Below are 27,798 nucleotides of genomic sequence, written 5' to 3'. Positions count from 1 at the left end.
ACCAGCGATCCAATGGCAGTGATATGTTTTAATCGATTAAATGCAGGTATTGGGCATCTTAAAAAAAAAAAGAAGCTCAGAAAAGTATTAGTATATTTTAGTTAAACAAATGCTTCCCTAGTAGCCAATGCTTTAGAGAAATTTTACAAACCAGCTGTGCCCGGCATAACATACACTGACCTAGCAGATCTTAAAAGTTATTAATTAAACATTACTCTTTGTTTTCACCCCTCCTCCCTGTAATGCCTTGCTGTCTCTTGTCCTCTCTTTCCCACCTTACTCTCTCCTCCATCATGCCCTTCCCCTCTTTGCACTCCCTTCCCCTCTCTTTGCACTCCCTTCCCCTCTCTTTGCACTCCCTGCCTTACTGTGTCTGCTCCTCACTGTGTACTATACTCCCTCCTACTTATCTCATCTGTCTCCTCTCTTTGCTGTCTCTCTGTTTCCTCCTCCTACTCACCTTGCTGTATCTCCTCTCCTCCCCTCTCTTTTCACTCTGCCTCCCCATGTGCACACTGCTCCATTCCCTCCTTCTCATCATTCATCTAACTCCTACTCGCTTTGCTGTCCCTCACTATATCCTCCTCTGCTTGCTGTCTCTCTCTCTCTGTCCCCTCTCCCCTCCTTTATGTCTCTCTATCTCCTCCCCTCCTTGCTAATCTCTTTGAGGATTCCTGGCGTTGCAGACATTCTTAGCTCTCTCTCTCTCTCTCTCTCTCTCTCTCTCTCTCTCTCTCTCTCTCTCTCTCTCTCTCTCTCTCTCTCTCTCTCTCTCTCTCTCTCTCTCTCTTTCTCTCTCTCTCTTTCTCTCTCTCTCTCTCTCGCTCTATATATATATATATACACACACATACATGTGACATCATACTGGTACCATCATTATGAGTTGCAGAATTTGTTTATTTAGATCTTTATGTAACCTTCTTTGGTGCCTAGATTGCTTGTCAATCCTCAAATGCACAGGTAATGAATTGTATTTATTTTCTTTTTTTTTTGTTAAGTAACTACGATACCAAAATTAGACAAACAGATACATATCAATATAAGTATCTGATAGAGATTCAGAGTGCCTGAAGAAATGGAAACCCCATGAATTAGTTTCACATGATAAGTACAATAAGTAACATGTTTACTTTCAGGACGATTGAATCTTTCAAGGGAAGTCAGGCACACTAATGAATTGTTTAATCATGTCCTCATCTCCAGTAAGGATTCTCCTTCTAACTATATTCTTCCCCCCCTCCCCCCCACCGGTTATGTACACATTTTTTAGAGTGGGAAGGGATGCAGATTAATGCAGTGCCTGAGTCTGTATTCGGGACAGCAGACCGAGCGCCCCCCTCTTGTCTGTCAGGTTTAAGGAGCCAACTTGAACCCTCCCTGACCAATTAGATGCTGGTCAAGGCATCTCCGAGAAGTTTGTAGGGCGAATGCCTGTAGGCTACAGCGGAGGCAGGACTGCCAAGGCCGGAGCGCCAGGTCACTGTGACACCGTGAGGCTGATTGCAGGAGAACAGCTTGTCCGACACGATACAAGCCTGGCGTCAACTGCGGCCCGAGCAATCAAAAGCTTTTGGTGAAGTGCTTCATATGAGCACTCGCCGCGTCTTGTTCTTCTTTTATTTAACCTAACAAGGGATAAATCTCGTATTCCCGTCCCCTGCATTTCTTCCAGTGAAAGCTGACACACACACATACACACACACACACACACACACACACGTACATTTTAAAGTAGCAGATGCAAACATGCAAACTTTGTGAAGTCTTTAACCCTTTCACTGACTGGCTTCATTTCTCAGCACATTAAAATAAAAGCAAAAATAAACAAATCTACTAGTATTAAAGCATCGTAGTAAGGTTTACATCAGGGGCCAATAAGTTGATCGCGTGTCAAATCCGGAACAGCCGATGCTTTTAAATGGGCCACACAATATTTTGGGGTTTGGCGCCCTTGCAGTCTCCCTCTCACAGCGCGAGGTCTTTTTGGATTGGTCGGAGTGATTTCACGTAGTTCTTCTCAGGTACTGCGGTGAGCGTCTGCAGCCTCCCGAGTTGTGACGTGTTGGGTTTATGACGTTGCCTGTAGCCCGCCCCCCCCCTTGCCCCCTTTTGTGTTAAATGGCAGATCATTGGCACGCTGACAGGTGAGGGAGGTCACATGGGGCGGTGCAAGTTTAAGGCTGCAGGCGACGTCTTGACACAGCGGGCGTAGCGATTTCTTTTGGTCTTGGTTACGGGCAAGGTGTGAGGTGCCTGCCAGCAGGGATGGTTTTGGTGCTGGGAGAGGAAGAAAGCGACCTGGCTTCCCAACATACCTGCTCTGAAGAGCCAGACCTGTCTGCCATCAGTGGAAATTGGCACCCTCTGCCACCCTAAGGGTGAGTCCCCGTCAGTGCACAGCACTATATGCGTTTGTTAGATACTTGCGGTGTGAAAAATGTGTCTCTGGAGTCTGGAGCCTGACTAAAACCTCGACCAAGAAATTTGAACCTTGAAAAAAAAAAAATAGTCGAACACCGCCTCTGATTTACATACATGAAAGCAGCTTTGCACTGTATTCCATGTCCTCCAGCACTGACTTAAATATTTAAATAGGATTTGTACAATAACCACTTTTTTTTCTAATATCAAGAAACTAATAGAATTAATAAATTTATGTAGTCCGTTTTTTCTTCTATAATCTAGAAGCAGGAGTGCGCAATCTTTTTCGCCCTGCGCCCCCCTGCCGGCTTTCCCCCCCCCCCCCTTCTTGTGCTCACCCTCCTTACCTTGGCTGCGGGGGTCTGACGTCATACAATCTCACGTGACCCCACGGCTTCATTTGACACCCCGTTGCCATGGCGACGCGTCATCACACTCCACCTGAGCCAAGGCAAGGAGACGTTACAGAGGCCTTCGCCGCTCCCCCGGCATTTAATTGAAATGTCTTTGGGAAGAGCGCTGGGCCTCTGTAACCCAAGCGCCCCCTGCAGAGAATATCGCACCCCCCAGTTTGCGCACCCCTGATCTAGAGGTAGCTTTTTGAGAGCGTACGCAAGAAAATCAGCCGCGCAGACTGTAGTCTACATTTCAGACCCTGAAAAAATCCAACATGAATTGGTTATGCGTTACATATATAGTTAGCGTAAATGGGTTAAAAATCAAAAGAGAGGGGTTTAACCCCAAACGTCAGTGATTCAATCACATGTGAATGAAAAATGTGCCTTTTGTTGACCAGTACAGCACCAGCTAACAGTCCCCTCTCTTGGTAAGGTATTCATTTCATGTAGAAGTTACCTCTCCACACGCCCAGGGCAGCTGTCTCCATTGGAATGTGCTATCCTTTCAGAGCACAGTGACAAATATTCACTATTCTATTTCTATTTTTCTAAATCATTCCGTCTCACTAGCAAAAGGCCTATTTAATCAATAAATGGTCGAGCTATTACTTCTTTGCATTGTCAGCCATTTCATAAACAGCCGCAAAGAGCTGAAATTATAGCAAAGAATTTATTCAGAGCACAACAAGGTAAGTCATTCTCGAGAATTGCACCACATGTTAAAGGTTCAGCTCTGTGCCATTTTAAAAGCAGCAGTCAGCGTGGCTCTTTTAAAAAAAATTGGATTAAAGCGGGGAGTCTCCGGAGCTGAAACGTGTTAATTTCAGCTCCGGAGACCCCCTGCTTCCCGAGACACAGACCTCTGTACGGGTGCTGGTATCTATCTGCTGTTTAAATGCCTTGGTCACGCGGGCCAATAGGAAGTCGCAAGGGATGACATCATGGCTTCTTACAGCCATAGTGGGAACCCAGTCTGGGCTCCTAAGAGAGATAACGGCACCCCATACGGTATCTCGGGAAGCAAGTCTGAAGCAGGGGGGTGAAATGAACGTGGTTCAGCGCTGGAGACCCCCGTGCTTCAGACCTATTACAAAAGAAATAGTAATAAAAAAAATAAGAGCCGCAAGAGAATCCTTCTTTAAGGCAGGAGCTAACTGGGCTTTAGCCCAGGGCCGTGGGCTGCTTCTAACAGAATGCAGCAAACCTTACTTAATTATCATTTCGAAATTACATTTTTGGGGGGCGTGATTTAGGGGGACTATATTTGTCCCGGCAAAAACTGAGACAAATGTCACGCATGCGCAGTGGCGCTCGTGAAGCCGCATGCTGGAATGCTAAGCGCCGACTGCGCATGAGCAACGAGCGCTTGCCGGTAGCTTATGCGCATGCGCAATCTGCACTTGCCGGCTGCTCGTGCGCATGAGTGACTGGCAAACGCCGTTCGTGTATGCCCAGTCGTCAAGTGCCGATTGCCCATGCGCACGAGCAGCCGGCAAGTGTCAATCACTTATGAGCGGCCGACGGGAATGAAAAAACGAGAAAACACCCCAAAAAGTTGGGACTAAGCCCTAAAAACCGGGACTGTCACCCTAAGCAGTATACACAGTGCTGTATATAGTTTTGTTTTCAGGCAAAAGTCCATGCTCTGTATAGCTTGCAGGCTAGTTTTGTGTGCTGCCTGACACTGGATTCACCCACTTCAGAAGCATGTTTAAAAAAAAAAAAAAAAAAAAAAGGCAGTCAGCTGAAGATGTGAGAGTTTTTTCCCCCTTCCATTTAAATCAAGAATTGCTCTTTTAAACTGCTGTTCGATGCCTGAGATACTGTCACGCCGTTTTTCTCGCTCGTCTGTCACATGAACGAACAGCTCTTTGCCCTGCGAGAACGGAATACTGTAAGCAGCATACTGCCACAGAGAGGCAGCGTGGACCAGTGTGGGAGTGACTGCCAGCTGCTCTAGTGAATGATGCCACAGCCCCATTCCATGCATAGATTCCCACAAGCTCCCACACGCGACGCCCCCTTACAAATGCCTTCTTTGTGGCTTTTGTCCCTTTAATTAGCTACCAAAACGTTGGCGGATCCATACTATACTATGACCATGTACCCTGTAAGATGCAGTACTTTTAAGTACAAGTTAACAGAGTTGATCCTTGTGGTGCAAATATTTGAAGAGTCTTTATTTCTGTTTATTGCCGTTTCTTCAATCTGTCACTGATTATTATTTTTTTTGTCATTTTGATTTTAGTCGAATTAAAAACAGGGATTCTAAATATTATTTTAACCCTTAGGACGCCTCAAGAAATAGCTACTACGTCATGGGGTCTGTCACCCTGGCTGCGCCTTGGCGTAGTAGCTACGTCCAAACGTCCTGCTCATTCTGCTGGGGCAGATTGCGTCCTGTAGCCTCTTAAGCGCAGGACACAATCCGAACTGATGGCGTATAGATGGTGCGTGGGGGGTTACTCATCCCCTTCCTTCATCAGTGACGGAACGATCATGAGACCGACTTTCGAAGTGGCCACGTGATCGGAGTGCATGCGGCCCTTACACCACTCAAAGGGTTAAAGCTGTCCTGGGTTAGCCAACAGTCCCAGTTTACACAGGCCTGTGGAAGACCACAAATAGGTGAAGAATAACTGGAGCCCCGCATAGAAGTCTTGTTACAGCAGTCACCAAAACGTTGCTTTCTTTTAATAGAAACATCACAAATGACTTTTTTAGAGCAGTTCCCTAGTCTATCACTAGTACAGATGTAGCAAACTTCACCGTTTGCGTTGCCACAGTCACGGGATCACGGCGGTCATGGCGCCAAAGGTAGGGGGTCCCATTTAAATGCATTGGCATCCCTCCTCCCCCCTGCAGCGCGATTGAGCAGACACTGTCCCCCGCGCCCCAGGCTTTTGCTTTTTCGCCCGCGCCGCTGGGGAAAGGAAGTCTGCATACGTCTGTACTATTGCTGGCTCATGTGAATCTGTTCAGAAATGTAATAGCTGTACCTTAAGGGAAGAACTTACTGAGCAGGCATCAATGTTTTTTTAACAGACATCAATGTATTAAAGTCCTTTGCGCTGGTTTTGAGTACTTCAGTGCCACGTGCATCTGCTTGCGACTTGGGGCGTTGTTACAGGAGGAGTTAAGGAAGAGTTCCCCGATTCACATGTAATAATGGGACAATAATAATAGCATGTTCTTGTATAGCGCTGCTAGTTTTACGTAGCGCTTTACAGAGACATTTTGCAAGCACAGGTCCCTGCCCCCATGGAGCTTACAATCTATTTTTTGGTGCCTGAGGCACAGGGAGATAAAGTGACTTGCCCAAGGTCACAAGGAGCAGACACCGGGAATTGAACCATGTTCCCCTGCATCAAGCTCAGTGCCAGTCAGTGTCTTTACTCACTGAGCCACATATGAGCTTCTGCATGTAGAGCATTTTGCTTGGTTTGATGTTGGGTATTCTGCTCTGACTAATAACCAGATATTAAAAACGTTATGGTGGTTTAAAAAAATAAGTGACGAAACCCCTCCACCGTACAGTGTACAGTAAATAAAAATAGCACTTGTGGTGCATGGAATGCGTCAACTATTTATGAACAAGTTTTGATGAAAGACACACTGCACAATGTACTTTTCATTAGCTTGATGCAGGGCCGTAGGGGATGTTCGAGAGACTGGAAGATGCTTGGGGCCCTCTTATGACATATAGAGATGCTCTTGAGCAGTTTCCATCTTTAAAGGGACGGTCCGTCCTGGTTCCATAATGAATTAATTGCGGTGGCATGTTCTACAAGTTAATTGTAGGTGATTGACATAAATCAAACTAGTATAATTGATTCAAAATATGTTTCACCTCATCTCTTTTATCATAGTGTGTAACCTGTTCTATATGCAGAAATCTATCATCCCGACTCTCTCTCCCCTTTCATGTTTTGTTTGGCCAATGATGGCAACATGATTGGTTTAAAGAGATTAAAGGGGCAGAAACGTAACTACTGTATACAATTTATAAATGAACCGAACCCAGAGAAAATAGAAACTGGCTAATTTTTACGCAACAAACAAATAAGTGGAAATGTTATTTGGGGAGGGGGACTGGAATATTTGACATTTAAAAATGATAAAGAAAAACTACTCCCCCCTAAGATAAACTGCTGCGTTACGGTGAAGAGCGAGTTAAGCCAATTAACGTCTTACAACAAACCGGCTCGAAAGTGGTGTGCATGGATTTCTACCTGTCTTTGCAGCCACGTTCTGCGCTTTGATAGCATCTATTTGAAATCAGGTAGGAGGGGAGAGGCTGGATATCCTAATCCCATGGGTAAGGATTGCAATAGAGACTTCACCCGGTGCCTTAACACTTTCATTCCTGCACGGGCAGCCGAAGCATTGCCGTGTAGTGCTTTTGCAGACTGTCCAGGGGTGAACGACACACACTCGCCTGTCCTGCTGTGCTGCGTTAGAGCGATTGACATAGCGGAAATGCCTCCTGCAGCTTGTGGCATATGACTGTCATTTGCAAGCCGGGATATGAGGAAACAGCATACAATGGGTGCATTCATGAAACCGTTCCTCCTTGTTTTATTGACTCTGTGCTGCTAGGACATCCACTTGGAGTCACCTTATCTAATGTTAGTTTGTCTTTTAAATTGGAAGCTTGTAAGTAATGAAAACAAGCAGTCTGGTTTTAGGCTGAAAGTATTTCTGATGGGTTATTTATTTATATTTTTGGAGGTATATTATACATAGATGGGAACGGGTGCAGAGCTTTGTAGGCAGGTTAAACAGATGTACACACAGTGCTGTGTTCACTACGGATCTAGTCCTATTAGAAGCTAAACTAACAGTGCAACATGCGCAGTTTACATAGAGGTGTTTCTTAGTGCCGCATATTACATTATCACAGTACTTAGCAGTACCAACAACATGATCAGGCACATGTCACGAATACATAACGTTATCGTGTGAACTTCTCCCTCCTCAGCATAGAACATAGGATATGTTGTATAAAGGGGAATAGTCGCCTTTTCTGTATGACTAGTTTGTGTTTCATTTGTTGTTGCTTCCCCCACATAGCTTATCTCGAGCGCCACTTGCTAGCCCTATATTTACCTTATCCTCTCACGAAAACATCCATACAATACATCTGTTCTAGACTGTAAGCTCTCGCGAGCAGGGCCCTCATGACCTCTTTGTATCTGTTTGTGCACGTTTGTCCGCACCCGTATGTAACTGTTTTTTTAATATGCATAACTCGGTGCCACCGTTGTACAGCACTGCGGAATATGCTGGTGCTTCACAAATAAACAATAATAATAATAATCTACAAATAGGGAACTAGAGCACTAGGCCATAAAAATATACACTGAATGAGATGAAACACCAACCAGAAAAGCTTACAATTCAATTCACAGAAATGTGCTTCAACCTGAGCATCATCTCCAATCTAGTGTTTGGATTTTGTGACGTAGTTTTTAAATGATTAGCTCTTCATGAACATCAATCATATACCCATTGCAGTAATATACTATTTTTTTTGTTTGATCAGATAAGACGTTAATTGTTTTTTTTAACTTTTTACTTTTCTCCACTACTTTGTTGTTTTTTTATTTATATACATCTCTGGTATGAGTTTTAACTTTATAGTAAATTGCCAAAGTTGTCTCCATTCGTTTCTTTGGCGTTCGCACCAATTTATAAAGAAATGTGTATGGTGGCAAAAACAGATATGTACATTGCCATGTAATGATTGCTTCACAATTTTTCTTTTTTTTTTTTTTTTGTAACTTAGATTTTATTGCATTTTTCCAAACAAGTGATACAGAATACAGTATACATTACATTCATTTTTAGTGTTAATCTCCGCTATAGACAGTACCGTATGTCAGCTCGTGAGACATATCCCGGTTTTTCGGGCCCTACTCGACCGGATTGTTTTGTGTAGACTAGCAATAAAGATAATAACATAATTCACATAGTACGATTGATTCAAATTGACAAACACAAAATCAATAAAGAAAAAAAAAAAAAAAAAAGGAGGTGGGTAGGAAGGGAGTAAAGGGGTGGCGCGGCCGGAAGAGGAGCATCGACTCGTGCTAGGTCTCTTCACCGCTCCTAGTAAGGTAACCCTAGTAATTTTTCTTTTTAAGCACACTTTATTGTGTAGTGCAGTTATAATGTAGTTATAAGAGAACATTTCTATCATATGTAACCCATATTTCCCCCCCCCCCCCCCCTATCGCAGATAGGGTGCATATGAGGAGAATCTATATGTATTGCCGGTGTGGTGCTTTACCTGTTGGGCTCACAGGAGGCCTGAGCCTCCGCCAGTGAGAGCCTGGGGTGTATCCTCTGGAACAATAATATATGGTGCAGCGCCTCCACCTGCGATGGCTCCCAGCAGAGCGGGAGTTGTTCCTCGCAGGACACATTCAAATGAACACATGGGCAAAACAATAACATCACATACCTTGCCCCTAATTGGGCTATACCCTTACACCTTACTCCTCCCCCAACACCGTATACCCAGAGTCTCATGAGTCCTCTAAGAAACCCAAAACCTATAGGCGGGATCAGCGCCTGATGTACCGGTAGGTTGGTGCACTTAAATACGATACCTGCCCCAGTGCTCGGGCCTCTGGGGCTGCAGACACTTCACAAAGGATCCGCCGCTCTGCGATCTCCTCAGCGATGTCCTGTAACTCTGCCTGGCGGTGGGTGGCTCCCGCATGGAGTGATCCACCTTTAGAAAGTCTCTTATCTCTGCAGCCGCAGAGAGAGATTCACGTTCACAGCAATACCAGGAGATCCACGCTTCCTGGCTGTACCCTCACTTGTCTGGGTTCTACAGGACCCTGTCCCTATCTAAGGGGAGTCCCTGTAGTAACCACAAGCTGAGGTGATTAGGGCCTAGCTGGGGCCTAAGGGGGGAATGTCTGGCCTTGTGTATGAGCCACTTGCTCTCTACACTTACCCACCCTCCCCTGTCTGTGTCCCAGCTTCTTCTGCTTCCTCACTGCAGCACGTAACAATGTATCTTTCCTCTCAGGGAAAGCTCTGAGCCTTATTGGCTCCCTGGTGTCAGGTGACCTGTCTGCCTCTAAGCATTCTGGGGGCTGTAGTCCTCAATGGCCCTCTTTCCTATTGGGGTCGCCTGCGCGATCTGTAATGGCCGCCGCTACTCTCCGCTGAGCCTGTGCAACATTGTAATGGCCGCCGCATCGCCCTAACTGCGCATGCGCGACTGTGGCCCGTCCCTGCTACGGAGCGCCTCTGTTGCCACTTCTTTACCAAAATGGCCGCCGCGTCGCTACTGCGCATGTGCGAACCTCTGCGACACAACCAATATGGCAGCCCCCTGCCTCCGACGCTGCCGGGAGTCCCTGCAGAAGCGAGGGAAAGGGGGACCAGGGGGGACCCTGCTACACATAAAAGAGCAAAGGACAATTAAAGAAGTTAGACATTTCCCCCCTTAGATCTGTGGGAAATTCAGGAAAACCCATGTAAGCAAGAAAGCACAGGCTGCATGCATTTTAGCATATACATGCAGTTGTGGCTATGTTTGTGCCTTGTACATAGGAGTGTGCATGTAGAAATCTATGGATGCGACTGTATAATAACAGAGTGTCTGTGTTTAGTCTGTACATGTCAGTAGATTTGGGGTCATTTGTCAAACACGCCTGGCTGCAAAACCAGTGAAAAACTGGTGCAGATTTATCCAATCGGGAAAATCCCGTATGATTCAGTGGAAATATTTTCCCTTCATAAATTTGTTGCAGTTTCTTTGGCCCAGTTTTGTAGCGGGGGGGGACGGGGACGGGGGACTTTAGTAAATATACCCTTTCGTGTATGTATTGGTGTGCTAATAGAAATATACTATGTGTGCATCAGCGTCTACATTTATCAGTTTATTAGTGAACGTGTGCAGATGAATGTGAGTCTCAGGTGCTGCCGTCAGGGGCCTGCAGGTATAAATGGCACCATTAACCTCTTTGATGCCAGAGCAGCCATTATTTAACTACTCCCTGGCCTGGCTCCCCTGGAAGTTTCCTACATTTGATGCAGACACTAAAGAAGGGACTCATGGACCCATTAGGAATTAGGCCCATGACTGAGGTGACACTACCAGGGTAAAGTAGGGCTACCATATGTCACCATTCAAAAAAGAGGACTGCAAACTGGGACAACCGTTGCGCATGCGCGGTCAGCTTTTGTTTACGCGGCTCGCGCATGCGTGGCCGGAAATCCCGGAAGTTTTTATATAGCTACATATTCCTCCCCGGATGGTGACCTTAATTCAAAAATCCAGACATGTGGGGGAAAATACGGACGTATTGTAACCCTGATATACAGAGCAATGTGTGTGTGCACATAGATATATAGAGTAGTGTGTATGCACCTATAGACACATACAGAGCAGTGTGTGTACGCACCTATAGACACATACAGAGCAGTGTGTACGCTCCTATAGACACATATAGAGCAGTGTGTGCGTACACATATAGATACATATAGAGCCGTGTGCAGATATGGACACATACAGAGTAGTCTGTGTGCACATATAGATACATGCAGAGTGATGGGTGTGTACGTGTGTGTGTTCTCCCCGCTTCCTGCCCACAGACTTTAGTGTACAGGGCAAGCAGATTTTGGAGCTAAATAAACACCCTCAGTATATTCAAAACCCAACCGAAAGTCAGACAGCAACCAGCAGTGGTCGGACATCCCGGACGTTTTTATATATTTAAAAATTCCTCCCGGACGGCGACCTTAATTCAAAAGCCAGACATGTCCGGGAAAATATGGACATAGGGTAACCCTAGGTAAAGGAAATGGTTAATTAAATGATGGTTTGGGTATATTATGACCAGAGGTTCTGATTGGTCGATTTATATTTAGGGGCGGAGTTAGTTTGACAGTAGTTCTCAGGTGAATTTAGGGGTAACCATTTTAAACTAAATTTGGAAGAAGCAAGTTCCCCCCTCCCCTTTTTAGTAATAGATATATTAAGTAAGAATGTATATTTAAAAATAATAATAATACAGATAATTGGAAATGTAAATAATTGCTATGTTTATATTAGGTATGAGATGTATATTCATTGTAACAGCGGCGGGGTTACTTGCCAGCTGGATGGTTGTTTATTTGATGGTCAAGTTTGTTGGCCCTATCCAGGGCTTGGAAAGAGAGTAGCAAAGCCGTAGCTTTGCGGCTGGAGTTATGCTCTAACCTTTGGTGTGTGATGGTGGACATGCACACTTGGCATTAATGTCAGTAGCTGGCATAAAATGTAAATATGGTTCAAATGTTATTGGCTGGCAAGGATTGTTATGTTATTTGTTAATAAAGCTATGGCCGTTTACATCCAAAGTCGTAGTCTGCCGTTATTGGACTTTTACTTTTTTTTTTTTACATCTCCTTACATTCATCCTGTGTCTAACGCCATCTTTAACTGACACTTCCACCTTCAAATCCCAACTGTCCTCCCTGGAACCCGGTGCTGGTGGCTCCTCCTAAGGTTCAATGAGAAGGATCTGAGCTGATGTAAAGTCTTTGCCTCCTGTAGGGTGCTACACGTGGGAATATATATAGAAAAAAACATGGCGATAGACACACCAAAAAGTCGCTAAAAAATATGTATTTTATAGGCGCAACGTTTTGGCGATCGTTGTTTGGGTACCACTTAAAGCAGACATCTCAAATGCTGGCATTTCTGGAAAGAGGTAGACAACACCAATATAAAATATATTTCTAATTAAAATGATCTTGTTACGGGAATTCTCGTGCATTTGTACCGCTGACCTAATTAGTTTAGGTAAATTATGTGGAAGGGGTAACTAAATGTCACTGATTTCTAGAGGGAAAAAAATATTTTTTTATTTGAACTTATATAATGTTAGTTCATTAATGTTAGTACCTCGCGCCCCCTGAGCATGTCCTACTTTTTTTATAAAAAAAATCACGATTTTCTTAATCTCTAGCTTCTGGTGTTACTGTAGTAACCTTTACACTGCACTGGGCTCTGGGAACAGCATCATTTTAACCTCCCGGACACTTAATAATTCAGACGCGGGTACTTCTCCTGAGCATAGTGTCAGATTAAAATATTTTTAAGTATAAGTACAGTGTATTTAAGAAAAGCAAATTGGCAATCAGCGTGGGCTGCTGCTTTGAGCAGCCTCTGGCAGGGCTTAAGTTGCTATTGTTAGTACATTTCATATCATCAAGCGTATACAATTTCCCGTCCTAGCAGAAAGTGTCCGTTGTGTAAATAGAGGGATTGGTTTGTATACGGCACTGGCGGCCTGATAGCCCAGTCTCTCCTCCCCCTGATTTGCACGGGAGTGCGCCTTGTGTCTGCTTGTGCTCCTTTCATTATAGGTGTTCAGGCCGGTTAGTGCAATGTTTCATGCTGGAATTCGCTTGTAAACTAAAGTGATGAATATATAGGGCACAGGTGTTATAAACGCGTGTACAGTCAATAAGCAAAATATTTTTGAAGTGAAACTTCCTTAGTGGCACCTCATTCGTGATGGGGCAAAAAAGAATTGTGGAGACAGAAATGAAACGGATGTGACGTCAGTGCTGGCAGTTGAGGCCGGGCTGTGTTCTGGCTCAGCCCGACCCCAACACTGACATCACACCCGCTCCACAAATCAGATGCGGCGCCGCTCCTAATCACCCCCCACACCCCCCCCCCGAGCCCCACACCCCCCACACACCGATAGCCGCCGCTCCTAACGGCCGCTGCCATGCCGCGCAGCCTCTCTCCTCCCTACCTCCGCTTTCCTGCGTCCCGCTGACTGAGCACCGCCGGGGTCGGAGGAGGAGAGGAGCCCAGGGATCATGGAGGGTAACCGCCGCCGCAGCTCCTAACGAGCTCTGCTCCCCCCACCCGCTGACATGCGGCGGCAGCCCTCAAAATTTAATTGCCGCCACTCCCTGCTGACCTCCCCCGGCCGAGGCATGGAACGGGGGGGGGGGGGTAGTGTGAGCTGCGTTACCCACAGCACCATCAGAAGGGGATCGCTGCAGCGCTCCCCTCGAAGCCAGCTCCCGCTGACGATGACGCGCTGCCCCCCTTCCCCGCCGACACTGCCTCTGCCCACGCAGCACTTCCGGAGGGGGGGGGCCTTTATTAAGGTATCTGCCCGGTGCCCGGTGCGGCCGCGTCTCGCCGGGGGGTGGGGGGGGGGGGAGGAGAGACTCGGGCAGAGCCGCCGCGGGTCCGCAGCTCTGCCTGTCTGTGAGGGGGGGGGGGGGGGAGTGAGGAGAGACTCAGGCAGAGCCGCCGCGGGTCCGCAGCTCTGCCTGTCTGTGAGGGGGGGGGGAGTGAGGAGAGACTCAGGCAGAGCCGCCGCGGGTCCGCAGCTCTGCCTGTCTGTGAGGGGGGGGGGGGGGGAGTGAGGAGAGACTCAGGCAGAGCCGCCGCGGGTCCGCAGCTCTGCCTGTCTGTGAGGAGAGTAGGAGACTCAGGCAGAGCCGCCGCGGGTCCGCAGCTCTGCCTGTCTGTGAGGGGGGGTGGGGGGGGAGGAGAGTCTCAGGCAGAGCCGCCGCGGGTCCGCAGCTCTGCCTGTCTGTGAGGGGGGGGGGAGGGAGGAGAGACTCAGGCAGAGCCGCCGCGGGTCCGCAGCTCTGCCTGTCTGTGAGGGGGGGGGGGGGGAGTGAGGAGAGACTCAGGCAGAGCCGCCGCGGGTCCGCAGCTCTGCCTGTCTGTGAGGGGGGGGGGGGAGTGAGGAGAGACTCAGGCAGAGCCGCCGCGGGTCCGCAGCTCTGCCTGTCTGTGAGGGGGGGGGGGGGAGTGAGGAGAGACTCAGGCAGAGCCGCCGCGGGTCCGCAGCTCTGCCTGTCTGTGAGGGGGGGGGGGGGGGTGTGAGGGGAGGAGGAGAGTCTCAGGCAGAGCCGCCGCGGGTCCGCAGCTCTGCCTGCCTTTGAGGGGGGGGGGAGTCAGGAGAGAGGGGGCAGGACACAGAAAGAGAGACACACATACAGTGACAGACACACACACATACATATATACACACACACACACACTGACTGACACACATACACACACACACTGACTGACACACATACACACACACTGACTGACACACATGCACACACACTGACACATACACACACACTGACTGACACACACACACTGACTGACACATACACACACACACTGACTGTGAATAGGTTAGGGGGATGTGTGAGGTGCAGGGGGGCTGCGCATACGTCACACGGTCACACGCACGCACACGGTCACACACACACACGCACATGGTCACGCGCACACGCACACACACACAGTCACACGCACACACACACACAGTCAGTCGCGCACACAGTCAGTCGGTCACACACACACGCACATGGTCACGCACACACGCACACGCACACACACACAGTCACACGCACACACACACACAGTCAGTCGCGCACACAGTCAGTCGCGCACACAGTCAGTCGCGCACACAGTCAGTCGCGCACACAGTCAGTCACGCACACAGTCAGTCGCGTGCACACGCACTGTCACGTGCACCGTGCACTGTCACGCGCACACGCACTGTCACGCGCACAGTCACACACAGTCACACAGTAACACGCACAGTCACACGCACAGTCACACAGTCACACGCACAGTCACACAGTCACACAGTCACACGCACAGTCACACAGTCACACGCACACACACACAGTCACACGCACACACACACAGTCACGCACACAAACACGAGGAATTCACGCTTAGTGCAAATACAAGGGATGTGTACGCATGTTCTAAGTCAAATTTATTTGCGTTTTGTCAATGAAATTGTATTTTGATTTTTAATTAAAACATCACCAATACAAATACAATTTCTGTGACAAAAGTCAAAGAAGTTTCACTTACTATGCGCGTGCACAGCACACACAGCTTTTTTTAAGTCATTAAATGTATCCAAAAGTACATAATGATACTGTGACCCTTCTAAACCTAATTTTTGTTGGAGGGTGGGATCTGGCACCTTTGAGAAACTAGCTGAAGACCCCTGGTATACGGCATAGACTCGTGATAGCCATACTAGTCCATCTGGAGTTGTGCAAAAACATGCAAGTACTTCAACATCCCAATAGATTGTTATATGGACTATCAGAATATATTTATAAGACAAGCTTTGTTCTCTTCCCTCCAGGCATACAGAATAACAAAGCGCAGAAGAGATGTGACAGCTTGTTTTACATGATGTTATGCAATTCATCTTATCACTAAAGTGAACCTATGATGTGTTTCTTTTTGTTTCGATGTCACATGTGTAAACCAGCATATCCAATTGATTGTCATTGTTCCTTACATATTAAAGCAGCAGTCCTGGTGACTTTTTTATCTACTTAGGAAGGGAGTGCCGGTAACAGCTCAGACGGGGGCTATCAATGTGGCAGTTTAAATGTCCCGCGTTCCTGCAGGCCAATAGGAAGCCGTGATGTCATCCCTTGAGGCTTCCTATTGGTCCACGTGACGCGGGGCATTTAAACTGCCCAGAGATACCTGCACCCCCTGCAGGTGAGGCTGGAACTAGGAGTGCTGACGGGGCTGGAATTACAGGAGTGCAGGCGGGGCTGGAAGTAGGAGTGCAGGCGGGGCTGGAAGTAGGAGTGCAGGCGGGGCTGGAAGTAGGAGTGCAGGCGGGGCTGGAAGTAGGAGTGCAGGCGGGGCTGGAAGTAGGCGTGCAGGCGGGGCTGGAAGTAGGCGTGCAGGCGGGGCTGGAAGTAGGAGTGCAGGCGGGGCTGGAAGTAGGAGTGCAGGCGGGGCTGGAAGTAGGAGTGCAGGCGGGGCTGGAATTACAGGAGTGCAGGCGGGGCTGGAATTACAGGAGTGCTGGCGGGGCTGGAAGTACAGTAGGAGTGCAGGCGGGGCTGGAATTACAGGAGTGCTGGCGGGGCTGGAAGTAGGAGTGCAGGCGGGGCTGGAAGTAGGAGTGCAGGCGGGGCTGGAACTAGGAGTGCAGGCGGGGCTGGAATTACAGGAGTGCAGGCGGGGCTGGAATTACAGGAGTGCTGGCGGGGCTGGAACTAGGAGTGCAGGCGGGGCTGGAATTACAGGAGTGCAGGCGGGGCTGGAACTAGGAGTGCAGGCGGGGCTGGAAGTAGGAGTGCAGGCGGGGCTGGAAGTAGGAGTGCAGGCGGGGCTGGAATTACAGGAGTGCAGGCGGGGCTGGAATTACAGGAGTGCTGGCGGGGCTGGAACTAGAAGTGCAGGCGGGGCTGGAATTACAGGAGTGCAGGCGGGGCTGGAATTACAGGAGTGCAGGCGGAGCTGGAAGTAGGCATGCAGGAGGTGCTGGAAGTAGGAGTGCAGGCGGGGCTGGAATTACAGGAGTGCAGGCGGGGCTGGAACTAGGAGTGCAGGAGGTGCTGGAACTAGGCGTGCAGGCGGGGCTGGAAGTAGGAGTGTAGGCGGGGCTGGAAGTAGGAGTGCAGGCGGGGCTGGAACTAGGAGTGCAGGCGGGGCTGGAAGTAGGAGTGTAGGCGGGGCTGGAACTAGGAGTGCAGGCGGGGCTGGAAGTAGGAGTGTAGGCGGGGCTGGAAGTAGGCATGCAGGAGGTGCTGGAAGTAGGAGTGCAGGCGGGGCTGGAATTACAGGAGTGCAGGCGGGGCTGGAAGTAGGAGTGCAGGCGGGGCTGGAAGTAGGAGTGCAGGCGGGGCTGGAAGTAGGAGTGCAGGCGGGGCTGGAAGTAGGAGTGCAGGCGGGGCTGGAAGTAGGAGTGCAGGCGGGGCTGGAAGTAGGAGTGCTGACGGGGCTGGAAGTAGGAGTGCAGGCGGGGCTGGAAGTAGGCGTGCAGGCGGGGCTGGAAGTAGGAGTGCAGGCGGGGCTGGAAGTAGGAGTGCAGGCGGGGCTGGAATTACAGGAGTGCAGGCGGGGCTGGAACTAGGAGTGCAGGCGGGGCTGGAACTAGGAGTGCAGGCGGGGCTGGAAGTAGGAGTGCAGGCGGGGCTGGAAGTAGGAGTGCAGGTGGGGCTAGAATTACAGGAGTTCAGGAGGTGCTGGAACTAGGAGTGCAGGAGGTGCTGGAACTAGGAGTGCAGGAGGTGCTGGAACTAGGCGTGCAGGCGGGGCTGGAAGTAGGAGTGCAGGCGGGGCTGGAATTACAGGAGTGCAGGCGGGGCTGGAACTAGGAGTGCAGGCGGGGCTGGAAGTAGGAGTGCAGGCGGGGCTAGAATTACAGGAGTTCAGGAGGTGCTGGAAGTAGGAGTGCAGGAGGTGCTGGAAGTAGGAGTGCAGGAGGTGCTGGAACTAGGAGTGCAGGCGGGGCTGGAAGTAGGAGTGCAGGCGGGGCTGGAAGTAGGAGTGCAGGCGGGGCTGGAAGTAGGAGTGCAGGCGGGGCTGGAAGTAGGAGTGCTGACGGGGCTGGAAGTAGGAGTGCAGGCGGGGCTGGAAGTAGGCGTGCAGGCGGGGCTGGAAGTAGGAGTGCAGGCGGGGCTGGAACTAGGAGTGCAGGCGGGGCTGGAAGTAGGAGTGCAGGCGGGGCTGGAAGTAGGAGTGCAGGCGGGGCTGGAAGTAGGAGTGCAGGCGGGGCTGGAATTACAGGAGTGCAGGCGGGGCTGGAACACGGAGTGCAGGCGGGGCTGGAACTAGGAGTGCAGGCGGGGCTGGAAGTAGGAGTGCAGGCGGGGCTGGAAGTAGGAGTGCAGGCGGGGCTGGAAGTAGGAGTGCAGGCGGGGCTGGAAGTAGGAGTGCAGGCGGGGCTGGAATTACAGGAGTGCAGGCGGGGCTGGAACTAGGAGTGCAGGCGGGGCTGGAACTAGGAGTGCAGGCGGGGCTGGAAGTAGGAGTGCAGGCGGGGCTGGAAGTAGGAGTGCAGGCGGGGCTGGAAGTAGGAGTGCAGGTGGGGCTAGAATTACAGGAGTTCAGGAGGTGCTGGAACTAGGAGTGCAGGAGGTGCTGGAACTAGGAGTGCAGGAGGTGCTGGAACTAGGCGTGCAGGCGGGGCTGGAAGTAGGAGTGCAGGCGGGGCTGGAATTACAGGAGTGCAGGCGGGGCTGGAACTAGGAGTGCAGGCGGGGCTGGAACTAGGAGTGCAGGCGGGGCTGGAAGTAGGAGTGCAGGCGGGGCTAGAATTACAGGAGTTCAGGAGGTGCTGGAAGTAGGAGTGCAGGAGGTGCTGGAACTAGGAGTGCAGGAGGTGCTGGAAGTAGGAGTGCAGGAGGTGCTGGAACTAGGAGTGCAGGCGGGGCTGGAAGTAGGAGTGCAGGCGGGGCTGGAAGTAGGAGTGCAGGCGGGGCTGGAAGTAGGAGTGCAGGCGGGGCTGGAAGTAGGAGTGCAGGCGGGGCTGGAAGTAGGAGTGCTGACGGGGCTGGAAGTAGGAGTGCAGGCGGGGCTGGAAGTAGGCGTGCAGGCGGGGCTGGAAGTAGGCGTGCAGGCGGGGCTGGAACTAGGAGTGCAGGCGGGGCTGGAAGTAGGAGTGCAGGCGGGGCTGGAAGTAGGAGTGCAGGCGGGGCTGGAAGTAGGAGTGCAGGCGGGGCTGGAATTACAGGAGTGCAGGCGGGGCTGGAACTAGGAGTGCAGGCGGGGCTGGAACTAGGAGTGCAGGCGGGGCTGGAAGTAGGAGTGCAGGCGGGGCTGGAAGTAGGAGTGCAGGTGGGGCTAGAATTACAGGAGTTCAGGAGGTGCTGGAACTAGGAGTGCAGGAGGTGCTGGAACTAGGAGTGCAGGAGGTGCTGGAACTAGGCGTGCAGGCGGGGCTGGAAGTAGGAGTGCAGGCGGGGCTGGAATTACAGGAGTGCAGGCGGGGCTGGAACTAGGAGTGCAGGCGGGGCTGGAAGTAGGAGTGCAGGCGGGGCTAGAATTACAGGAGTTCAGGAGGTGCTGGAAGTAGGAGTGCAGGAGGTGCTGGAACTAGGAGTGCAGGAGGTGCTGGAAGTAGGAGTGCAGGAGGTGCTGGAACTAGGAGTGCAGGCGGGGCTGGAAGTAGGAGTGCAGGCGGGGCTGGAAGTAGGAGTGCAGGCGGGGCTGGAAGTAGGAGTGCAGGCGGGGCTGGAAGTAGGAGTGCAGGCGGGGCTGGAAGTAGGAGTGCTGACGGGGCTAGAAGTAGGAGTGCAGGCGGGGCTGGAAGTAGGCGTGCAGGCGGGGCTGGAAGTAGGAGTGCAGGCGGGGCTGGAACTAGGAGTGCAGGCGGGGCTGGAAGTAGGAGTGCAGGCGGGGCTGGAAGTAGGAGTGCAGGCGGGGCTGGAAGTAGGAGTGCAGGCGGGGCTGGAAGTAGGAGTGCAGGCGGGGCTGGAAGTAGGAGTGCAGGCGGGGCTGGAAGTAGGAGTGCAGGCGGGGCTGGAAGTAGGAGTGCAGGCGGGGCTGGAAGTAGGAGTGCAGGCGGGGCTGGAAGTAAGAGTGCAGCCGTGGCTGCACCATGGTAACGTGCCTCAAATGACGCCGCGGGGTTGCGTGATCCGCAGCGTCATTTGACATCGGGTCACAGAGAAGGGGGAGCACGTGCGCTGGGGCTGTCACACAGGGAGGGCGCAGCTCCAAAACTTTGCGCACCCCTGCTAGAGCAAAGTGAATTACTTGGCCTCTTGGGGGGGGGGGGGGGAACTAGCCTTACAATTCAATGTAACCGCTTTTTTACACGGGCATGTGTGAAATTCATACACCTACACGCGCTGAGCCAAAATGTCAAGTAAGAGATGACAGAAGCTATAGCAATTGGCCTTTTTGTATTTTTAACCGTGGACAGTAAGCAAAAAAATGTAGCAGCAGCTTATCACTGAGCAACCCTTACTAAATATTGCTATAATTCCTGTGCTCTCAGTCCCAACAGAAAGGATAAGGGTAAGGTTTTGTAATCCATGAAGTTTAAGGAGTACTTAAATGGACACGCGATACAGTAGTATGTGTGTATATATATATATATTTAGACAATGCTTTGCGAATGGGTTAAACAAAGATAAAAACTGTAGAAAAATGTGAAAGAGATGTTTGAATGTTTTCACTTCATTGCTATTCCCCAGGACCTATTTGAAAACGAGAGTTAACTCTCAATGTATTACTTCCTGGTAAAACATTTTTATAAATAAAAAATAAATATTCCAATATATAGGGATATATAGAGCCTTAAAGGATGTATTGTGTAGTCGGACTCAGCATACTGCTGCGGCACAGTTTATTCGAGCATTTGCCCGTTCTGTGCCGCAGCAGTAGCCTGGCGCGCGCCCGAGTGTGACGGGCGCGCGCCGAAGCAGCGGAAGAGCGCCCTCCGATCGGGGCGCTCTCCCTACCGCTGCCGGGTCCGCCGGGTCCCCCGGAACCCCCTGCCGCTGTCCCGCGATCGCGGGACACCAGGGCTCCCTCGGGGAGCCCCTGGACACGCGTGCAGGGGGCGCACGCTCCCGATGACGCGTGACCGCGCGTCTATGACGCGTGACCGCGCGTCTATGACGCGCGGCACGCCGAGGGGCGGCCACTAGCAAGCCGGGAGATTTCCCGGCTTGCGGTACCGACCACACTTCAATAAAGTGTGTCGGTAGTGTAACAGCAGGTGAGCTGCAGTAAGGTTGGTCACTGGAAATGAGGCTGAAAGTGACACATGAAGGTGTTTGCACTGCACAATTGTAGTTGTGCTGAGTGTTGAAGTTTGTAACGGGAATGCTGAGGCCTCACTCCAGTACTATGTTCATATACTTGGTGCACAAATCCCTGAACTCCTCACAAAAGCTTCTCCTACTTTTTGTTAACTATATATTTTTCAAGCAATAGTTTGCACTGATTTCTGTTTTTCCGTATTCACATTAAAATATGTTTTTATTTGATGCTCTGAAATGTTGAAACATTAGGTGGTTAAAATGGGGCTCTCCCCAGAGCAGTCTGAGGTTACTATGGTAACCCCAGAAGCTAAAGATTAAGAAAACAAAGGTTTATAACACACAAAAAAAACTTTCCCCTAAAAACTTTTTTTTTTTTTTTAAACAGGACATCCTCGGGGGCAAAAAACTGGCAGTATATGAGACAAACTCATAAAGGCTTATGTGGTGGTGGGGGGGGGATTGGTGTTTTAAACAAGTTTGTAAGGGGATAAAAGTGACCCTGCTACGGGACTCTCTTTGTTTCCTCTGGCACATGCCGATGTCACAGATGCTGATGTCACTGTTGCTGATGTCACACATGCGGATGTCACACATGCGGATGTCACTCATGCTGGAGAATCGCAGATAACATACATTGCATTCTTTTGACCCTTTAGGCACTTTCACATATTTCACGATGTTCAGTACACAAGACAATAAGATATATTATGCATTTAGTGTAGATATCTGCTGAAATGGAGTTTGTCCTTCACAGGCTTAAATGTTTTTTTTTTTGATGAAAAAATGCAACATAATGACTCTTTTGTTATTAGAAAATTTTGGGAGGAGCGCAGGAATTGTATATTTATTTTCCATAAATGTATGGTCAATTCCATTTCCCTGGCAGCGTACTCCATAAAGGTATTGAATGATATAGTGTTACTGATATATTCCGGTATAGGGGTCGTTCTGAGCTCACCCAATTCTGTTTTGTTTAAATCATTTGGGATTTTTTTTTATTTCTTACAACCACTGCTGTTCTTTTTTTTTTTTTTTTTAAGCTATTCTGGGCACTATATAAATACTTCTTCAAAAATAGAATTTAAATGTAAATTATGTGATACGGATGAAAAAAAGGGAATTCATCAAATTTGTAGCGCAGCAAAAGGGGTTAATTTATTAGTCTCCCGACGGCAAAAAAATAAATAAATGAGAAAGAAACTGTGACCAGAATTTTTTTATTTCTATGGGTTCAGTTTGGCGAAAGGTTTGCAGCTGGAGGACGTAATCCCTGGATGTCCTGCATTGCACTGGTAACCAGCAGGCATACCAATGTCACAATGGAACAGATGGCTTCTCTACACACATACATGGAGCGGGAATGAACAGCCCTCAGAGATAGAATGGCTGAAAGTGTTACCACAAATAATATCATGTTAGTGCCACATCTCAGGAAATGAAATATTAAAATTACGTTCTGTCCCACTGAAGTGGTCCAGCTAAACTATTTCATCAATTCATGCACGGCTTGGAGTAAAAGAATTGATATACATACATACCCCGGTTTAAGGACACTCACTTTAAGTATACTCGCGAGTAAGGACATATCGCGCAATAGGCAAACGGCAGTTCACGCATGCTCCTGTCAGCACGTCCTGAACAGCAAAACCGTCTCCCTACCTGTACCGAAGCTGTGCGCAAGCGGGGAGACTATAGAGCCTGTTACAAATGCATTATTTACATCAGTTATGCACATATATGACGATTACAGTATCTATCAGTGTGTATATATATATATATATATATATATATATATATATATATATATACACAAACAATAAAGAATATCACTTGTGAGCACATTCACATGTCTTAGGCAGGTCTGCAACCCTGCCTTTCAAACGTTATCACCTAGCATACAGTGCTCCCACTGCAGCAAGGGATTTTGGTAAATGACATGCAAACGAGCACACAGTGTCCCCCTTTGCCTGAAATTCATTTACACGGAACCCATATAAGCAAATGCTCTGCTGTTCACACAGCTTTTAAGCACAGCATGGATATACACATAGATATCGGGAGACATAGAGAAACACACACTCACACACACACAGATATATATAAATTGCACACAGTAATTACAATGAGTAACTGCACGACAGGTTTCTGAAGCCTGGATAAGATTGTCAGAAATTAGGAAAACTCACATTATGTGTCGGACCTGAAATCATCACGTTTTTTGCCCCAGCGCGTCTCGGGCACTTTCCCTCCCCCTCGCCGTCCCTCTGCCACACATCTGTCACTAGCAGTAGGGAGAAAAACCAAAAGGAAAAAAAAACACAGGGGGAAGGGACAGAGAGAGTCACGTAGCACTAATTCATCTGCTCTCATTAGAGTGAGCTAGGGACAGCAGTGATGGCCAAGAGCACAGCTCCACACATGACACACGAACAGTTTGGGGAATAGAAAATTGCTTTCTCAGGAAGCCCAGCCAATTAAGGACTTGACCATATTGAATGTCAAGTGTTAATTTAGGGTTTTCTTCATTTTCCCAGCAGTAATGCGGCTCCTGTGATGAGCAAATACATGTCAAGTAAAAGTTGATTGCATAAAGGACTGGGGCATTATATGTCACCTACAAGTCACACATGCCTTTTAACCCGTTGGGTGAGCCCAGGGGGAGAAGGGGAAAGGATTAGCTGTACCATAATGATGAGCAGAGATACCACAGTTTGCAGCTGGGAGAGGGAGGTAAGGCGGCCAGGAGGAATAACTCTACAGACCCTTTGCTAGTACAATAAACTCTTCTGTATCGCTTCAGGCCAGCAACAAAAAGTCCAGCTACAGTAGCATTTTAGACATAATAGCCATATTTTAATATTTGCCTTCTATCACTGCAAATCGGTGCCCTGCGGGTCCCCTCTGGCAGAAGTGTGGTTATGTTCTACAATAATATATATTTTTAAAGCAGCAATACTACATTTCCCCCTTTACTTTACTTTTGTTATTTTTTTTCTTATTTGTATATGTAAAACCCGTGACAATGTATAATGCTACATTCTTACCTAAGCTGGCAATCGTTTGGTGCTGCTGTTGTAAATCTGTAAAAAGAAATGATTGTGTGTCTAACATAATGGCTGCTTCAGTCGTGTAACTCAGCAGCTACAATGTATCCTTATATTACTACGGTAACATTATCTATAGTTGCAGTTTACAGCTTGAACAGCTGTGAACATTGGCAAGAAATGATCACAAACAGGAAAGTGTTGCAAAGATCTTGCACTTCTTGGGAAGTGGGCTTAAAAACCTGTCATAGAAATCAATGGATGCGTTAAAACTCAATTCAAATGGCATTAAGAGTTGAATAATAAAATTGTAAAAAAAATAATACAGTAAGTATTATGTAATACTACAGAACTGATTTTTTTTAAAGACAAACCCCATATAAAATTTCATGTCTTGCTGCTTTGAATGTTTTAAAAAATTATTATAAGAAAATGACAATATATAATTGTTTTAGTGTAGCCTTAAATATTCTAGATTTCTAATGTATTGTTACAGTTCCTGGTATATATTGGAATTATGTGTACAGATCTCTCTGCCAATGATGACGCATATATTTTAAAATGTAACAATTGTATTTTAATAATGGCAACAACAGTGATATAAAATGAATAAGTGCAATAACCAAACACATAAGTAACGAAATTAGCAATTTAATTAATATTATATACTGATAATATTCTTTTGTCCAAATAAATGTAAAAGAAATTATCCAGCTGTGGCATTGTAAAATGGTCCACCTGCCATTACTTCTTAGATCAGCATGGTAAATGTCTGTCTGTCTGTCTGTCTCTATATGTGTATGTAAAGTGCAAGGAAAAACAGAAGATTGTGGTGGTTATTTGTATTTATTTCTAAATAAAAAATGTTTTACCAGGAAGTAATACTATACATTGAGAGTTACCTCTCGTTTTCAAGTATGTCCTGGCCACACAGTTATAATACAATACATGGTTACATTAAAAGAACAGGGTTATACAGTCAATTCACAGACATTTCATGGACAGATAGAGTTGGAAAATTGGGTATAGGGGATAAATGCTTTGTGAGTTTCAGATTGAAATAGAGAAGCTTTAACATCAGCGAACGGCAGCAAACGGCTCACGCCCTTTTGGAAGCTATCACATTTCAAAAATATACATATATATTGTAATCCAAAAATACCGTAGCTCTTTGTCATTCCGGTGTTTTATTTCAATGTTAAAATATACTCGTGCTTTTGATATAAATGTCAAATCCTCTTTTCAGAAATGCTTCCTTCCTTGTTATTTGAGGTGGGGCAGTCTGGGGCGGGGGGTTCTCCGATTGTAGGATTGGGATGCTCCACGAGACCCCAAAGTGCGTGAGAAGTAGAATCATTTCTACAGGAGGGCATGGAACACGTTGCCTAAGGGCAGGTCCATACTGCCGCAGATCGCGCGCAGCGCGATCACATTGCCTAAAAGTATAGACCACGCGGACGCGCACGGGTGCAAGCAGGACGGGGTGCGCGTTGCGCAAGAAATCAGTTGAAACTGATTTCTTGGCACGACAGGCAGATCACGTGAGCAGTTCACACAATGAGGGCGAACCATCTCCGCGATGCGCCTCCCTCCCCCCCCCACGGCGCGTCAAACATGGACACTAAACGCACCGGCTTCACGCGGGTGACGTCACAGCCTTCGCATGCCTCCACTTGTGCACGAACAGGCAGAACTGATAAAGGCAATACAGGTGTAACGCAGATATGCCCAAATCAGAGGTTATGGGGGGGGGGGGGGGGGCTTTTGCTAAAATAAACGGCCAGTAACGAGAAAGTACTATTTATCAGCGAGACTGCAATGAAGTCTATGAGGCTGCTGATGGTAAACATTAGTGAGACTGACAGAAAATCAGTGAGATTTGACATGCCTGCTAACGTTATCTGGGGAGGCAAATGCATTGAGGCAAGCAGCAGGTTTTTGTAATGCTCTCCACAGGCCTCAAGCAGTGAAGGGGTTAATTAGTGACTCCTCTACCCGCGAAGTGCCCTGGTTTATGTGTGGGTATCATTATGTCGGTGAGTGTAATGTATGCACTTCGGGAGCATAACTACACTACTGCAAAACCCTGCAATGCAGGGGGGCCGAGAGCAGTGTGGGGCCCACTGCTGGCCGGTGCCGGAAATTGGGCCCGTCCAGAGGTGGTGCCCAAACTCCGTGTCAGGCTGCCAGGGTCTCTGTTTGCTGCAGGGCCCTCATGCCAAGCCCCCTCCCCCTGCCGGTGTACCTATGTCCCGGTTGGCGCCAGAAGTTGGGAAGGGGGAGTGGGGAAGAGAGAGGAGAGTGAGTTAGAAAGGAGGGAGAGTCAGAGAGTTAGAGGGAGGGGGGGGTGAGAGAGTTTGAGAGGAGGGGTAAAAGAGAGAGTTAGAGAGGAGGGGTAAAAGAGTGAGAGTTAGAGAGGAGGGGGACAGTTAGAGAGAAGGGTTGGAAAGCTAGAGAGTAGGAGTGGTGAGAGATAAATGAGGAGCGGAGAGAGATTGAAAGGAGGGGGTAGAGTTAGAGAGCAGGGGGGAGATTTAGAGAGGAGGGAGAGTTAGACGGGGGGTGAGGGGGGGGAAACAGTGACAGAGAGGGGCTCAATCGGCCCAAAAATTTTAGTGCCGCCACTGATGCACGTTGTGTGGCACCCTGTACGGTGTGAGTTTGTGCTTGGTATGGACAGAGGCAGACAGACATCTTGGTGTAGCAAATTCCATTTTGTCTACTGCAAATAAAAATATCCCTTGTGAGCACATTAACATGTCTCAGACATGTCCACACTCCTTCTGCATTTCCCCATTATCTCTTAGCATACAATGCTTCCACTGCTGCCAGGCATTCTGGGAAGTGACATGCAAATGAGCACTTACAGTGTGTCTACCTAACTGCCTCTACTCAGCCCTGTAAGCAAGAATTACTCCATACAGACCTGTAAACTCCCACAGATTTTCAGAGAATCTCACAGATTTGTAGTCAGTCTCACTGATTTTTAGCATCAGCGTCCCACAGACTCTTAGGCCGAGTCCATAGCAGGGGAGGCCGCGCTTAGCCGTGCGGACGCTCCGCACTGAGCCCCTGCATCCTCCTTGAGGATGACTTTAGAGGGGGCTCACGCGAGCGTCCGCAGGCGTGCTGAGGCGCTGGATTTTTCAGCCGACAGCCAAACTGTTTTTCAGAGCGCTGTCGGCTGAAAACATCCAATCAGCGCGGAGCAGCGTCAACGTCATGGTGCGGTGACGTCGGCGCCGTGATGTTGACATCGGTGCGTCGCAGGCGATTGGCCCAGTGATGTCACTGCCCCGCCTCCCGATCGCGCCCGCGCAGATTTCAGCAGGCGAGCCTCAGCGTCAGCGCGCCTCAGCCCTGCTACCCCCTCTATGGCCCCAGCCTTAGTGGAG

At 48.7% G+C, this 27,798-nt stretch overlaps 1 protein-coding gene and 1 long non-coding RNA gene across 13 annotated transcripts in view; both read left to right on the top strand.

Moving 5' to 3' along the window:
* Positions 1-27,798, top strand: part of BNC2 (basonuclin zinc finger protein 2) — a 556,774-nt gene that overhangs the window by 248,382 nt on the left and 280,594 nt on the right. The window lies entirely within an intron of this gene.
* On the top strand, positions 11,734-16,075 carry LOC142492167 (uncharacterized). Its single transcript, XR_012800791.1, has 2 exons — positions 11,734-12,541; positions 15,980-16,075. It is a non-coding gene; the product is annotated as an uncharacterized LOC142492167 (long non-coding RNA).

The sequence above is a fragment of the Ascaphus truei genome, chromosome 1 (assembly GCF_040206685.1).
Source record: "Ascaphus truei isolate aAscTru1 chromosome 1, aAscTru1.hap1, whole genome shotgun sequence".
Taxonomy (NCBI): domain Eukaryota; kingdom Metazoa; phylum Chordata; class Amphibia; order Anura; family Ascaphidae; genus Ascaphus; species Ascaphus truei.
Note: the sequence above shows the minus strand (reverse complement) of the source record. Positions and strands in the feature narration are given on the sequence as shown.